The sequence below is a fragment of the Salmo salar genome, chromosome ssa09, assembly GCF_905237065.1.
Source record: "Salmo salar chromosome ssa09, Ssal_v3.1, whole genome shotgun sequence".
Taxonomy (NCBI): domain Eukaryota; kingdom Metazoa; phylum Chordata; class Actinopteri; order Salmoniformes; family Salmonidae; genus Salmo; species Salmo salar.
In genome coordinates this window covers 13999906-14017680 of record NC_059450.1, presented here as the reverse complement: position 1 = coordinate 14017680, position 17775 = coordinate 13999906, and the positions used below count along the sequence as shown (strand labels likewise).

At 42.3% G+C, this 17775-nt stretch overlaps 1 long non-coding RNA gene across 1 annotated transcript; it reads right to left on the bottom strand.

Moving 5' to 3' along the window:
• Window positions 1–1326: 1326 nt before the first annotated feature.
• On the bottom strand, window positions 1327–3089 carry LOC106610758 (uncharacterized). Its single transcript, XR_001329965.2, has 2 exons — window positions 2916–3089; window positions 1327–2221 (listed from the first exon to the last, which is right to left on the bottom strand). It is a non-coding gene; the product is annotated as an uncharacterized lncRNA (long non-coding RNA).
• Window positions 3090–17775: the final 14686 nt, after the last annotated feature.

Sequence of the window (17775 nt, the reverse complement as noted above, 5' to 3'; positions counted from 1 at the left end):
TTGAGTCTTTTTGGATTGGCACTTCTAATGTAACTATGGCAGCACCCAAGGGGCTTGAATTTTCTAGGTCTACCCTTAGACTTGGCAGTGACAACACTGAGCTAATCATGGCACAACTAGAGAACATTACCAACACTTCATATTTTCCACTGGCTGCACAACCACCACAGAAAGCACTGAGCTAGGCTGAAAAACCTACATTTTGGAGCTGCCTTACTCAAGCAAAAGAGACCATGTTTGTATGCGGCTTTTATTTTATTTTTTTTTACACAAACTGACATGTGAAACGTATTAATACCAAAATAACATGCCCAACAGGTAAACCAAAGAATAAAACAAATTACAAATTACCACAACCTATAGCATTGTTTCAAACCCCCTAAGATCGATAAGCATTAAATCCCTAAGTCAGTTTAAAGAAAATATTTTTAAAAGTTAAATCCACCGCATCACCTTATGTAAAAGGTGACAGGTGTTCAGACCATGACACACCCCCCCAAAAAAAAGGTCTGCTCACATCCTCACAAACACAATAGCAGTCAATTTCTCCACAACCCCCATGGGACCAGTCTGAAGTCTGTACAGCCTCTAACTTGTGTAGCATATGAACAATATCCTACACACTATGAAGCCTCTGGAAAAGTGAGACTCAACCTCAACTGAAGGTCCCCCAGTACCATCTGAAAAAGAGATTGTGCCAAAAATAAAAATAAATCTGGGAATGTTGACATTTAACCCTTAGACACTTGAGAACAAACTTGTGAATCTGTATGGGCTAATAGCAGTCATGTCAAATAATTTCAATTGATTCAAGGGAGTTGTGAAATTAAATTATCCTTGGTATGACCTTAAGTCTAAACTATATGGCATGAACATCACCATTAGAAGGTAAACATCCCTTTGGATGAGAGCCAACCAGCAAGACCAGTGTCAAGAAACTATAACAGTTTAAAAATACTCAGGGTAAGCGTGTCTAAGGTAGGCTAGTTTAGAAATGACTGGTCACAGGTCAATGTAGCTAGGGTAAAGTAAACGCGCTTTAAAGCAGACAAGTCAACTGTCAGGAAACTGACCTGTTTTGGCCACAAGGGATGTAAGACTTATCATGTCCTAGTTGACATGGCATAAATGCTACAACTGGCCAAAGGCAAACATTCCTATTCCCCATTCTAAAATAAGGATTTAAATTGTGGCACATCAAACCTAGTCTACCTGAGTAAATCCCTGGTCTTAGCTATGTGATCAATAAAGGGGCTGGAGACAGTGGAACAGAGCAAATTACTTGGCAGGTCTAGCTTTATAATTTACAGACAGGAGAAGTCAAAATTATGTTTAAGTATTTTTATTACACAAGAAAATTGTCACAAGTAGCCTACATTTCAAAGCTTTATTAAACCTGGCCTTAAACAAATAAGCATATCACACTGATTTAGACAATTCAAGCTCACATATGCAAACTTAATTAGATTTTCTTAAAAAAAAAAAAAAAAAAGTGTACATCAAGCCTCTGACAAAGTAGTCACTGCAGTTGCAGAAATACCACTGTTCGTGCATGTGCCACAGATTCATTTATACCTTATTTTCGAAGAGCCTCAAACCAACATTTCTTTAGATATGTTAACTTCTTAAGTTACTAAACTAGCCCCTGGTGTCTACACTGGAACAGCGGGACCAAACCGTTCAAAGTGCAGTTCCGTACATCCTCATCATGGACTGATCTTATCATGAACTGCCTCCATGGAGAGGACCGTACCGTTCGGCCTATGGGCATGGGGCCAGTGTGCGAGGTGTGTAGGCCTGCTGGTTTGAAGCGGCCGGAAGGTGTGAGTGCAAATAACAATACCCATCAGAGAAGTAGAAATGTCCGCCACGCAACTCCACCGAATCTCTTCGGTTAGGAGCGTACAAATGCCTTTGATTTTTTATTTTAAAAATGTGCTCTTAGTAAAACAGTTTACCCCATCTAGGTCGCTGATGTTACAGTCTTGCCGGTGTCTGTTCAGTGATCAACAGCCCTCTAGAAGCGCCCCTGTAGAGAGCCCCCCACCAGGATGGGTATGATGAGCGCGACCGAGCTGGACTGCAAGGACGCACTGGCTCCTTTGGGAATGGTGTTGTTCTTGGCGACATCGGGCATCTTGGTCATGTTAGAACTCGCGCCGCCAGCTTTGGTCGTAGCATTCATGGCAGGGGACTGTGTGCTAGCCTTTTGCGCGTGGACCTAAAACAGGAGAGCAGAGGTGCTTGTCACATGTGAAAAAACACGTCAACCTGAAATATTTGACGAATAGGGACAAGTATCAATAGGACTTTTAAAAAGGGCAAACGGTCAACTAGACACACGGAGTAGCCTAGGCAGTAAAAATACAGTAGCCCTATGGCAATATGTTCCAACAGGCACCTTAAACTTAAGACATGTAAGTGCCATCACCTTGTGGACAATGTTAACCATAACCTATAGGGTAACGGGCAACATCCTGCATTTGAATTGCGCAGTGGAGGATAAAAAATAATTAGAACACCGTCGCACTCAAATTACATTAGCCAGCCAATGCATTTTGTAGTAACTTTAGGCTACTGAATCCTTGATCTATCTGAAGAGAGGCGTCAGTTTTACATTGCCCTTGCACGCTACATTTTGCAGACACGTCGTCAATCAAACTGACAGAAAACATCCGAGGTCAATTACACCCGCCATCATTCGCTTGTCAAGGAGAAAAACAGTCAATGTCGAAAATCACACATTTTAGATTCATGGTAACAAATTTGTCTGATTAATAAGCCACATTGAATGTTGCACCTGTCCTGTTGAAATACATTTACTCTCCAGAATAATGGGTAGCCTGATTAAAATCCGGGTTAATCTAAAACAAACATGGTAAAAAGTACATCATATTTGAAAGAAAATGTCTTACCTGTGATGAAAAATGCATTGCAAGGAGAAGGAATCCAATGTAAGCCATCACAATTTTAGTCATCTTGTTATCGGTATCTTCCCAGCCACAAGTACGCGTAATATAGCTATGCTGCCTCCGTCTTTTCTCAAGATGAATGACTGGAGGACAAACCCAGGGGATTTTATACCACCACCGAGCGTGACGTTAGGCAACGCTGCGCATCCCCCAAACCACCTGTACAGCCTTCCAATCAAATGGAAACCTACAGTTTATCAGAAACTTCCCATAAACTACACCTCTGAGACCTCTTCTTATACATCTTAGGGTGTGACTGTCAGCAATACAAATAGCCTTTGTGTTTATAATCATTGTCTTTTAATATGAAATCACTGGTTTACAATTTGAAGAGTTTGAGACAATTATTCTCTCTACCTTCCTCCTCAGAGAAGGTTGATTCCATGAGCATGATGGGGACATTTTTCAAACAATAATAATTATACAGGTAGTCTAGTTTATGTTGTTCAAAATATATTTACGGGGATATTTTGCCTGGTAAATGGCAAAGAAAAGTTTTACACATAAGCAGCTCTTATAGCGACCTCTTGCGGTAATTATAAGCTTTTTACCACAACGCAATTCGGTTCATATGTCCCTTCCCCGTCCGTAGTTGTCGGCCTATTGGTCTCACATGGAAGCTGTAATTCACCGGCGGTGACTAAGGTCAAGTGAGTACTCGAAAAGTACATTTCCTAAAGAAAATGTGTGTGCTTGCTAGCTTGCCTTGAAGTAATATGGTTGATAGAAAAGGATAGCTGGAAGAGGATAGCTGGTGAAAGAACAGTAGCATTTAAAATGTCTATCACTGTGTTCTTATGGTTGGCATTGGGAGATTCTCAATTGGTCTAATGCCCATCCTCCATAGCTGCAGGAAGTAGGGGTGCTGGGGATGCGGTGGAGATGGAGTTCTTTGAAATCAAATCAAATTTTATTCATCACATGCTACGTAAACAACAGGTGTAAACTAACAGTGAAATGCTTACTTACAGGCCATTCCCAACAATGCAGAGAGAAAGAAAATAGAGAAATATTGGAAAAATAGTAGCTTTATAATAAAGGTGATTTATTTTTATTTTTTTTATTTATTTATTTATTAAAAAAAAAAAAATTCAGTCAGCACCCCCTATTCAAAACATTTTGCCGCGGCTATGCCATCCTCTCCTTGACTTCTCCGTCCTCCTCTCCTCCGTGACCCGGAAACCGATAACTAGTCGAGGGGTCGAGGATAGTGTAAATGAGTTAGTTGGTGAACAAAGGAGTGTCCTCCTCTACTTAATTACACAAGAGCATCCTCCCAGTGGCTAGCGTGGACAGTGGCATCATGCCCATATGGGGCACAAGGGCATGTGCCGACTCAGATTTGTCCTGTTTATTTTTGTTTTTCAGATGTTAAATGAATCACTAAACTTCATTTTTAGCCCACATTCTATCATAATTATTAATAGAAAATATCTGCCAGCGGTACTTTGTGGAGTGGGCACACTGACTGGACCAGGCAAGGATTACCAGGCAAGGACTCGCAGGAGGTATGTTCATAAATTAATTTGTAGCCTATTGATTCCTTCTTAATCAAAAAATAAAACAAGTGTTTTGTTGTTTCTCTGCAATACAATCCACCTAGCATTTTCCTGAATTTGGCTTTATCTAGCCAGCTAGATAGGTTCCCAACCTCATAACTAGATACAGTTGAAGTTGGATGTTTACATACACCTTAGCCAAATACATTTAAACTCAGTTTTTCACAATTCCTGACATTTAATCCTAGTAGAAATTCGCTGTCTTTGGCCAGTTAGGATCACCACTTTATTTTAAGAATGTGAAATGTCAGACTAATAGTAGAGAGAATGATTTATTTCAGCTTTTATTTCTTTCATCACATTCCCAGTGGGTCCGTAGTTTGCATACACTCAATTAGTATTTGGTAGCATTGCCTTTAAATTGTTTAACTTGGGTCAAACGTTTCGGGTAGCCTTCCACAAGCTTCCCACAATAAGTTGAGTGAATTTTAGCCAATTCCTCCTGACAGAGCTGGTATAACTGAGTCAGGTTGGTAGGCCTCCTTGCTTGCACATGCTTTTTCAGTTCTGCCCACAAATTTTCTATAGGATTGAGGTCAGGGCTTTGTGATGGCCACTCCAATACCTTGACTTTGTTGTCCTTAAGCCATTTTGCCACAACTTTGGAAGTATGCTTGGGGTCATTGTCCATTTGGAAGACCCATTTGCGACCAAGCTTTAACTTCCTGACAGATGTCTTGAGATGTTGCTTCAATATATCCACATAATTATCCTACCTCATGATGCCATCTATTTTGTGAAGTGCACCAATCCCTCCTGCAGCAAAGCACCCGCACAAACTGATGCTGCCACCCCTGTGCTTCATGGTTGGGATGGTGTGCTTTGGCCTTCTTCCGCCAAACATAACGATGGTCATTATGGCCAAACAGTACTATTTTTGTTTCATCAGACTAGAGGACTTTCTCCATGTGCAGTTGCAAACTGTAGTCTGGCTTTTTTATGGCGGTTTTGGAGCAGTGGCTTCTTCCTTGCAGAGCGGCCTTTCAGGTTTTATGTCGATATAGGACTCGTTTTACTGTGGATATAGATACTTTTGTACCTGTTTCCTCCAGCATCCTCACAAGGTCCTTTGCTGTTGTTCTGGGATTGATTTGCACTTTTCGCACCAAAGTACGTTCATCTCTAAGAGACAGAACGTTTCTCCTTACTATTGTTTGTACAGATAAAAAAAAAATCTGAGGTCTTTGCTGATTTCTTTTGATTTTCCCATGATTTCAAGCAAAGAGGCACTGAGTTTGAAGGTAGGCCTTGAAATACATTGTTGGAAAAATTACTTGTGTCATGCACAAAGTAGATGTCCTAACCGACTTGCCAAAACTATAGTTTGTTAACAAGAAATTTGTGGAGTGGTTGAAAAATGAGTTTTAATGATTCCAACCTAAGTGTATGTAAACTTCCAAACTTCAACTGTATATGTACATACCTCAATTACATCGTACCCCTGCACATAGAATTGTCACTAGTCCCTAAGATCTTGACATTTATGTTTGTGTTTTAGTACTCAGAATCTTGTCTCGAGACTACATATTGAGCGTCTCGATCTTGTCTCATTGTCAGATACATTTGTATTTGGTCTTGGCTCGGTCTCGGACAATGAGGACTCATAATTTCTTCCCGAGACCAGCGGAGTAAAAAAAACTCATAATTATAAGCTTCCATTAAGTCAGCGCTTCCCCAGGCCAAATATATATACACTCTTTTCTTGAAACAAAATCTTAACAGCCTTTATCTATTATAGATATGTTTGCGCAGTGACGAACTTATTCGCTTTCAGGTTGTGCCAGGTTTGTGATTCTTAAAGGACAGCAACCGTAATACCAGAGCTCTCATGTAGGAGAGTGCACTTTTTGTAAAACACAAAGGGCCAGTGGTGTAGTGGAGGGTATACATAGGTATAAACCGTATACCCATTTTGTTTTCAGTGGGCATTGCGTATACTCACTCCTTAATCCCTACTGATGCGTGTCAAAGTAGTGTAGTGGAGGTATACGACTTGTAGTACAAAATAGAAATCATGCAAAAAGTTGCCAACATAAAGCATGTGAAGTATATTCACATGTGCACCACACACAAAGCCTTGTTTCAGCAAAATACCATCTGCAGGCATCCAGAGTGTGCAGCTCTCAACTGGTTTTGGCATGGAGCAGCTCACAGATGAATGACTTCGGTAGCCAGTAGGGTAGGAAAGACGTTTCAACTTATGATATCTACCAGTAAATGCTAACTAAGACAACAATGGAATGCAAACCAGGTATTGAAAAAGTTTAGACCAAAGTGTTGGTTAGTAGGCTATTTGTGATGCGCAATTGTCATCATGGGCTGTTTGCATCAGGGTGTAGATATGGATGGGCCTGGGTGGACCAAGGTTCATCGACTTGGAAGCCTTGCCCTGACCGGCACACCCAATCAGACTGATGTGGTTTAAGCATTGTTGTGGACTTAGCCCATCTAATTTTGAGAGTGAAAATCAGAGAAATCTATAGGAAAACTCACAACGTGAGATCAAAAGACAGATACTGGTGGACAAGGAGGCATACAAGCAAAGGGTGGAGATATCATAACGGCCATCGATAAAAGACAGTACTGTGCAGCCGTCTTCATCGACCTGGCCAAGGCTTTTGACTCTGTCAATCCCCGCATTCATATCGGCAGACTCAACAGCCTTGGTTTCTCAAATGACTGCCTCGCCTAGTTCACCAACTACTTCTCAGATAGAGTTCAGTGTGTCAAATCGTAGGGCCTGTTGTCCGGACCTCTGGCAGTCTCTATGGGGGTGCCACAGGGTTCAATTCTCGGGCCGACACTTTTCTCTGTATATATCAATGATGTCGCTCTTGCTGCTGGTGATTCTCTGATCAACCTCTATGCAGACGACACCATTCTGTATACATCTGGCCATTCTTTAGACACTGTTAACCTCTCTAGGCTAGGCGGGACGAATTCGTCCCACCTACGTAACAGCCACTGCTATCCTGTGGCGCGATTTTCAAAACCTTAAAAATCCTATTACTTCAATTTCTCAAACATATGACTATTTTACAGCCATTTAAAGACAAGACTCTCGTTAATCTAACCACACTGTCCGATTTCAAAAAGGCTTTACAACGAAAGCAAAACATTAGATTATGTCAGCAGAGTACCAAGCCAGAAATAATCAGACACCCATTTTTCAAGCCAGCATATAATGTCACCAAAACCCAGAAGACAGCTAAATGCAGCACTCACCTTTGATGATCTTCATCAGATGACAACCCTAGGACATTATGTTATACAATACATGCATGTTTTGTTCAATCAAGTTCATATTTATATCAAAAACCAGCTTTTTACATTAGCATGTGACGTTCAGAACTAGCATACCCCCGCAAACTTCCGGGGAATTCGCTAACATTTTACTAAATTACTCACGATAAACGTTCACAAAAAGCATAACAATTATTTTAAGAATTATAGATACAGACCTCCTCTATGCACTCGATATGTCCGATTTTAAAATAGCTTTTTGGTGAAAGCACATTTTGCAATATTCTAAGTACATAGCCCAGGCATCACGGGCTCGCTATTTAGACACCCGGCAAGTTTAGCACTCACCATAATCATATTTACTATTATACAAGTTTCATTACCTTTTGTTGTCTTCGTCAGAATACACACCCAGGACTGCTACTTCAATAACAAATGTTGGTTTGGTCCAAAATAATCCATCGTTATATCCGAATAGCGGCGTTTTGTTCGATGCGTTCCAGACACTATCCGAAATAGTAAAGAAGTGTCACGCGCATGGCGCAATTCGTGACAATAAAATTCTAAGTATTCCATTACCGTACTTCGAAGCATGTCAACCGCTGTTTAAAATCAATTTTTACGACATTTTTCTCGTGAAAAGCGATAATATTCCGACAGGGAATCTCCTTTTCGGCAAACAGAGGAAAAAATCCCAAAGGCGGGGGCGGTCGGGGTCACGCGCATAAGCTAGTGTCCCTTGATCGGCCACTTGAGAAAGGCGATAATGTGTTTCAGCCTGGGGCTGGAATGACGACATTCTGTTTTTTCCCGGGCTCTGAGCGCCTATGGACGACGTGGGAAGTGTCACGTTAGAGCAGAGATCCTTAGTAAATGATAGAGATGGAAAAGAAGTTCAACAAATGGTCAGACAGGCCACTTCCTGTAAAGGAATCTCTCAGGTTTTGACCTGCCATTTGAGTTCTGTTATACTCACAGACACCATTCAAACAGTTTTAGAAAATGTAGGGTGTTTTCTATCCATATGTAATAAGTATATGCATATTCTAGTTACTGGGTAGGAGTGGTAACCAGATTAAATCGGGTATGTTTTTTATCCAGCCGTGTCAATGCTGCCCCCTAGCCCTAACAGGTTAACAAACCTCCAAACTTGCTTCAATGCCATACAACACTCCTTCCGTGGCCTCCAACTGCTCTTAAATGCTAGTAAAACTAAATGCATGCTCTTCAACTGATCGCTGCCCGCACCCGCCCGCCTGACGAGCATCACTACTCTGGAGGGTTCTGATTTAGAATATGTGGACAACTACAAATACCTAGGTGTCTGGTTAGACTGTAAACTCTCCTTCTACAGTCACATTAAGCATCTCCAATCCAAAATTAAATCTAGTATCGGCTTCCTATTTCGCAACAAAGCATCCTTCACTCATGCTGCCAAACATACCCTCGTAAAACAGACTATCCTACCGATCCTTGACTTCGGCGATGTCTTTTACAAAATAGCCTCCAACACTTTACTCAGCAAATTGGATGTAGTCTACCACAGTGCCATCCGTTTTGTCACCAAAGCCCATATGCTACCCACCACTGCGACCTGTTTTCTCTCGTTGGCTGGCCCTTGCTACATTCGTCACCAAACCCACTGGCTCCAGGTCATCTATAAGTCTTTGCTAGGTAGCTAGGTAAAGCCCCGCTTTATCTCAGCTCACTGGTCACCATAGCAACACCCACCCGCAGCACGGGCGCCAGCAGGTATATTTCACTGGTCATCCCCAAAGCCAACACCTACTTTGGCCGCCTTTCCTTCCAGTTCTCTGCTGCCAATGACTAAGGACCCTGAGATGCATCCAAAGTCTGAGTGGTCAACAAACCCAAAACGCAACACGAGGTTGAAGAAGACAAAGGAACCTTTTAACAACCTATGCTACGGACGAGTAGTTGTATCTAAAGGGGGTGAATTCAAGCAGGACCACCCGGTCATCACTCTCCAAGGAATCGTGTGTCAACACTGTTTTACTTCCCACGCTGGAACCATCCCCACGGCTGATTAGCCCTCCTCCGAAGACCCCTTTTCAGAGCAAGGGCGAGGAAACAGAACACTAAGAGAAAGGACACTGACATCGTGAGGAGAAACAGAGAGTTACACCCGGTAACCGAAAACGGACCGTCATCAGAGAAGTCGGAACCACGGTCCACGCAGAGACCCCCAGCGGAGACCTTCAACACGTAATTACATCATTATATTCTGCTAGTTTATATTAAGCATAGCTGACAAATGCACCCAAGCATATTTCTCTCATGTACTCTCTCTCTCTTTTGAAATCCCAATTTTTTGTAACACACGTCATATTGTGTTGGTCCGCTAGGGACCAGTTCATCGTACTAAGTTCTAATCAATAGCCTAGACTGTATGTTTGTGTATCTTATTATCATTTTAGCTTGTTAGCAAATAAATAATCAACTCAATTGGTGTGGTACAGACTTATTTGGTGAGACTCGGGTTTGTGCAGATTCCCGGATTATGCGACATTCAGAATGAGACTGTAGAGGAAATTGATTGATTAGCGACTGTTGTAAAATCGATTTTCTGATATTCTTTAATTTGGGAAAAAGAAACTCAATAAAACCAAACTTTCCCATGGTGCCCCAGGTTAACAGGATAATAATTACCTGATTCATTTAATCACGTAATTATAAACCGTTAATCATTCGATGAGCAGCAGTCGTCACATTAATCAATACAACATCACAACACAGTTCAATGAATGATTAATATAATTCGTGGTTCCATTTCTTGGTAATCCCAAAAATATTGCTATCAGGGTGTAAATCACAGATGGCCTGGTACATTGTTTGCTGCCTGCATTCAGGTTACACTGTTTCAGTTTCAATGACAGAATATTCTGAACAAAAACGGACAAATGTAACTAATGCTGGGAATGTCAATACAATCAAACTAGCAAGGACAATGATCACAAGTCAGTCATAACGTGGATAATAGGCTAGCTTATCTATTTATGTAGCAAGCTAAAAACACAGCCTAATGTTAGCTAGCTACCTAATAGGAGGATATCATGTCATTCCATTGGAGTAGTGGGTGAGGATCCGACGCAAGTACACAGGACACAGAGCGAAGTGCCTCGTAAGGATCCGCAGAAGGCGAGTGGGAAAGCTGCCATTACCATCAACATTAATCGCCAACGTGCAATCATTGGACAATAAATTAGATGAGGTACGATAACAAATATCCTACCAACATCAAAAACTGTAACATCTTATGTTTCACGGAATCGTGGCTGAATGATGACATTGATATTCGGCTAGCAGGATATACGCTGCACCGGCTAGATAGAACAGCACACTCCGGTAAGACGAGGGGCGGCGGTCTGTGCATATTTGTAAACAACAGCTGGTGCACGAAATCTAAGGAAGTCTCGATTGCCTGAAGTACAGTACCTTATGATAAACTGCAGACCATACTATTTGCCAAGAGAGATTTCATCTATACCTTTCTTGGCTGTTTATTTACCAACACAGACGGATGCTGACACTAAGACCGCACTCAGTCAGCTGTATAAGGAAATAAGCAAACAGGAAACCGCTCACCCAGAGGCGGCACTCCTAGTGGCTGGAGACTTTAATGCAGGGAAACTTAAATCAGTTCTACCTAATTTCTATCAACATGTTAAATGTGCAATCAGAGGGAAAATAATTCTAGATCACCTGTACTCCACACACAAAGACGTGTACAAAGCTCTCCCTCGCCCTCCATTTGGTAAATATGACCACAATTATATCCTCCTGATTCCTGCTTGCAAGCAAGCATTAACCTGTTAGGGCTAGGGGGCAGTATTGACATGGCCGGATAAAAAACGTACCCGATTTAATCTGGTTACTACTCCTGCCCAATAACTAGAATATGCATATAATTATTGGCTTTGGATAGAAAACACCCTAAAGTTTCAAAACTGTTTGAATGGTGTCTGTGAGTATAACAGAACTCAAATGGCAGGCCAAAACCTGAGAAGATTCCATGCAGGAAGTGGCCTGTCTGACAAGTTTTATTTCATCTTGGCTCTTTTTATTGAAGACTGAGGATCTTCGCAATACGTGACACTTCCTACGGCTCCCATAGGCTCTCAGAGCCCGGGAAAAAGCTGAACGATATCGAGGCAGCCTCTGGCTGAAACACATTATCGCTTTTGGCAAGTGGCCAATCAGAGTACTATGGGCTTAGGCGCGTGCCCGAGTCGACCGAATGCTTTATTTTCTTTCGTCTGTTTACCTAACGCAGATTCCCGGTCGGAATATTATCGCTTTTTTATGAGAAAAATGGCATAAAAATTGATTTTAAACAGCGGTTGACATGCTTCGAAGTACGGTAATGGAATATTTAGAAATGTTTTGTCACGAATTGCGCCATGCTCGTCACCCTTATTTACCCTTTCGGATAGTGTCTTGAACGCGCGAACAAAACGCCGCTGTTTGGATATAACTATGGATTATTTTGAACCAAACTAACATTTGTTATTGAAGTAGAAGTCCTGGGAGTGCATTCTGACGAAGAACAGCAAAGGTAATAACATTTTTCTTATAGTAAATCTGACTTTGGTGAGTGCTAAACTTGCTGGGTGTCTAAATAGCTAGCCCTGTGATGCCGGGCTATCTACTGAGAATATTGCAAAATGTGCTTTCACCGAAAAGCTATTTTAAAATCGGACATATCGAGTGCATAGAGGAGTTCTGTATCTATAATTCTTAAAATAAATGTTATGCTTTTTGTGAACGTTTATCGTGAGTAATTTAGTAAATTCACCGGCAGTGTTCGGTGGGAATGCTAGTCACATGCTAATGTAAAAAGCTGTTTTTTGATATAAATATGAACTTGATTGAACAAAACATGCATGTATTGTATAACATAATGTCCTAGGGTTGTCATCTGATGAAGATCATCAAAGGTTAGTGCTGCATTTAGCTGTGGTTTGGGTTTATGTGACATTATATGCTAGCTTGAAAAATGGGTGTCTGATTATTTCTGGCTGGGTACTCTGCTGACATAATATAATGTTTTGCTTTCGTTGTAAAGCCTTTTTGAAATCGGACAGTGTGGTTAGATTAACGAGAGTCTTGTCTTTAAAATGGTGTGAAATAGTCATATGTTTGAAAAATTGAAGTTTTTGCATTTTTGAGGTTTTTGAATAACGCGCCACGGGATTACACTGGCTGTTACGTAGGTGGGACGATTTGGTGCCACCTACCGTAGAGAGGTTAAAGCAGGAAGCACCAGTGACTCGGTCTATAAAAAATTGGTCAGATGAAGCAGATGCTAAACTACAGGACTGTTTTGCTATCACAGACTGGAACATGTTCTTCCGATGGCATTGAGGAGTACACCACATCAGTCACTGGCTTTATCAATAAGTACATCAAGGACGTCGTCCCCACAGTGACTGTACGTACATTCCCCAACCCAAGGCCATGGATTACAGGCAACATTCGCACTGAGCTAAAGGCTAGAGCTGCCGCTTTCAAGGTGCGGGACTCTAACCCGGAAGCTTATAAGAAATCCTGCTTTGCCCACCGACAAACTATCAAACAGGCAAGCATCAATACAGGGCTAAGATTGAATCACACTACACCGGCTCTGACGCTCGTCTTATGTGGCAGGGCTTGCAAACTATTACAGACTACAAAGGGAAGCACAGCCGCAAGCTGCCCAGTGACACGAGCCTATCAGATGAGCTAAATCAATTCTATGCTCGCTTCGTGGCAAGCAACACTGAGGCATGCATGAGAGCATCAGCTGTTCCGGACGACTGTGTGATCACGCTCTCCATGGCTGACGTGAGTAAGACCTTTGAACAGGTCAACATTCACAAGGCTGCTGGGCCAGACGGATTACCAGGACGTGTACTCCGGGCATGTGCTGACCAACTGGCAGGTGTCTTCACTGACATTTTCAACATGTCCCTGATTGAGTCTGTAATACCAACATGTTTCAAGCAGACCACCATAGTCCCAGTGCCCAAGAACACTAAATCAACCTGCTTAAATGACTACAGACCCGTAGCACTCACGTCCATAGACATGAAGTGCTTTGAAAGGCTGGTAATGGCTCACATCAACACCATTATCCCAGAAACCCTAGACCCACTCCAATTTGCATAAAGCCCGAACAGATCCACAGACGATGCAATCTCTATTGCACTCCACACTGCCCTTTCCCACCTGGACAAAAGGAACACCTATGTGAGAATGCTATTCATTGACTACAGCTCAGCGTTCAACACCATAGTACCCTCAATGCTCATCACTAAACTAAGGATCCTGGGACTAAACACCTCCTTCTGCAACTGGATCCTGGACTTCCAGAGGGGCCGCTCCCAGCTGGTGAGGGTAGGTAGCAACACATCTGCCACACTGATCCTCAACACTGGAGCCCCTCATGGGTGCGTGCTCAGTCCCCTCCTGTACTCCCTGTTCACCCACGACTGTGTGGCCAGGCACGACTCCAACACCATCATTAAGTTTGCAGACGACAACAGTGGTAGGCCTGATCACCGACAACGATGAGAAAGCCCATAGGGAGGAGGTCAGAGACCTGGCCGGGTGGTGCCAGAATAACAACCTATCCCTCAACGTAACCAAGACTTAGGAGATGATTGTGGACTACAGGAAAAGGAGGACCGAGCACGCCCCCATTCTCATCGCCAGGGCTGTAGTGGAGCAGGTTGACAGCTTCAAGTTCCTTGGCGTCCACATCACCAACAAACTAGGATGGTCCAAACACACCAAAATAGTCGTGAAGAGGGCACGACAAAGCCTATTCCCTCTAAGGAAACTAAAAAGATTTGGCATGGGTCCTCAGATCCTCAAAAGGTTCTACAGCTGCAACATCGAGAGCATCCTGACTGGTTGCATCACTGCCTGGTACGGCAACTGCTCGGCCTCCGACCGCAAGGCACCACAGAGGGTAGTGCGTACGGCCCAGTACATCACTGGGGCTAAGCTGCCAACAATCCAGGACCTCTACACCAGGCGGTGTCAGAGAAAGGCCCTAAAAATTGTCAAAGACACCAGCCACCCCAGTCATAGGCTTTTCTCTCTACTACCACATAGCAAGCGGTACCGGAGTGCCAAGTCTAGGACCAAAAGGCTTCTCAACAGTTTTTACCCCCAAGCCATAAGACTCCTGAACAGGTAATCAAATGGCTACCCGGACTATTTGCATTGTGTACCCTCTCCCCAACCTCTCTTATGCTGCTGCTACTCCCTGTTTATTATATATGCATAGTCACTTTAACTATACATTCATGTACATACTACCTCAATCAGCCCGACTAACCGGTGCCCCCACACATTGGCAATCCGGACTATATGCATTCTATAGGAAGTGCTTGTTGCCTTTTTATGTTAATGCAAATTCACCGGGTCATGATTTTTTACTGCATGAGCAATAATCGAAGGTCAATATGGTTGTTTGCTCCCTGATGCTATCGGTTAACCTTTCAGAATGGCTTCCCTCCTCAACATGCCCCCAAAGGCAAATCTGGTTTACAATGGTTCTAATGCTCCCTCTCAACCTTTCAAATAAGTAATAGTTATCAGGAGTTTAGTTCAACCATTCTTGGTGCTTGTTTTCACAGCCACTGGGGCATATGGAGAGCCACAAATGTCCTGTTTTTTTACTTCTTCCATTCCAAGTGAGTGGAACTGGTCAGTGACGTGCATGGTAAGGTTCTGTTTTGACTGAGGTAATGATATTCAAAGGCAGAAAAATAATCATTAAACCTTAGAGTTTCCTTGGGTCATTGCAGATTCCAACATGTTAGATTTTGAAGACTCAATAACTTAGAACCTTCACACATATCACCTGCTTGTTCATCGTCTAGTCCCAGTGTTTCCTAGCCTCGTAAACCAGCCCGACCGCTGTGCTCAATTGTTTCACTTCGAGCTTAGGATCAAAATTAGATTAAAATGCACACACCATAACTATCATGTACAACAAGCAGATATGAGCTTTCATGCTGTTCCTTTAGATGTCTTGTGATAAACAGACTACTTTACCTCAAAGGTGGTGAAGTAGGAAACACCATGCAGGGAGGAGAGGGATGCAAAAGAGAGGGATTCAAATGAAAACAAATCGATGTAAAATCAATGCAAACACCTTCCACAGCAAGAGGCTGTGTGCAGACCATGGAAAACTTGAGCCCCAAGGATAAACTCAGCAACAACAAAAAAATAAGCAAGAACTGGCAAATCTGGTGCAGTCCATGAGGAGATGATGCACTGCAGTACTTAATGCAGCTGGTGGCCACACCAGACACTGACTGTTACTTTTGACCCCCCTTTTGTTCAGGAACACATTATTCCATTTATGTTAGTCACATGTCTGTGGAACTTGTTCAGTTTGTTTCTCAGTTGTTGAATCTTATGTTCATACAAATATTCACACATGTTAAGTTTGCTGTAAATAAACGCAGTTGACAATGAGGATGTTTATTTTTTTGCTGAGTTTACATATGAATCACTTGAGGCCCTGTTAGCGATGCTCATGTAGACATGTCAGAGGGACTTGTTTCATCTTAAGGTGATCTGTTTTGTTTCTTGAACACCACTACTGCACATCTATGGCAAAGTTCTGATTCCGACTGAAGGTGTAAATGAACTGGTGCAAACCATCAGGCACCTGTATCTTGCTTCAAACCAATACACCTTGACGGAGCGTCGCTCATCAAAAGCAGGAAAACAAGGATTTAAGAAGATGAACCCATTTGGTTGATGCATAGAATCCATGGTATAGGTGGTTTAGGTAACTGATAAGATACTTTGCTCACAGGGAGAAGAGGGACACGAAACTACTCGATTGGAACCAGTGGCGATTTTAGCATGTAAATCTTGGTGGGGCAATAATAATAAAAAGTGGGATGCATGAGAGCAAAGCCACTACACAACACTAAGCAATACATGAATTGCACTATAACAGTGACAAACGGTGCCCACAAACTGTTTGGGCCTACATAAAGCTGTCCCAACATCTTACCACTGCTACACCTGGCTATCAGCAGAGCCTTGTCTGGCAGTCAAATAGTTCATTCAGCCTCATGTACTGCCTTTAAAAAAACATAGCTGATACGGCTGACTAGCTTAAACAAATGTAGTTTCTAATGACAATTGAGATGTACAAACTATGGCATAAGGGGACAAAAAGCAGATGAGGCAATCCGAAATTTCGATTAAGACATTAATGAGCGAGCTAGGATTGACATAGTCAATATAACTATTTGTTTAGCACTTTTGAAATGTACAGCGACAGAAATCAGAACATGGGCCGTTCTTAGGGTATTCTCCCTGTAAACCAATTCAGAACCGCAGGATAAATAAAGGGGACATATAAGTAGACAATGAAATCTCGATGACTACATTTCTCTAAAGCAGGTTATAGGCTACATGTGCACTTCCAAGTCAGAATAGTAGGTGAAATAAAGAGGGGTAAATTGACCAAATTATGAGGGTGAAGCACATGGGCTACTAACATACACTTAGTATTACTTTCTTAGCTACAGTACACATATATCCCTGGCATATTACATCACTTATGCAGCAGCATACACAACATTTTTGGACTCCCCTTGTTGTGCTGTGCTCACTTGAACAGGAAGGTGGCACGGCGGACCTTCGTGGGCAAATTTTGTCATCAAAGTCTGGCATTCTCTGGATGTATGGTGCCTTCAAGACAACTGGGAACTCAGAAACAAAACAAGGTCAAATCATGACGTCATTGATCTTCAGGTTGTAGCTCTAGAATGAGGCCTGAGATCCCAACTTACAATTCCGAGTTGGATGACCGTTCAAAACATATTTCCCAGGCGGAGCTAGTTTTTTTTACGGAATTCCCAGTTAACTTGACTTCAGTGAGTTCAAGACTTCGCAGATCCGAGTCAGTTGTTTTGAGCGTGGCACAAATCATGCTTCATTGACAGCACGGCCAATGTTGAATG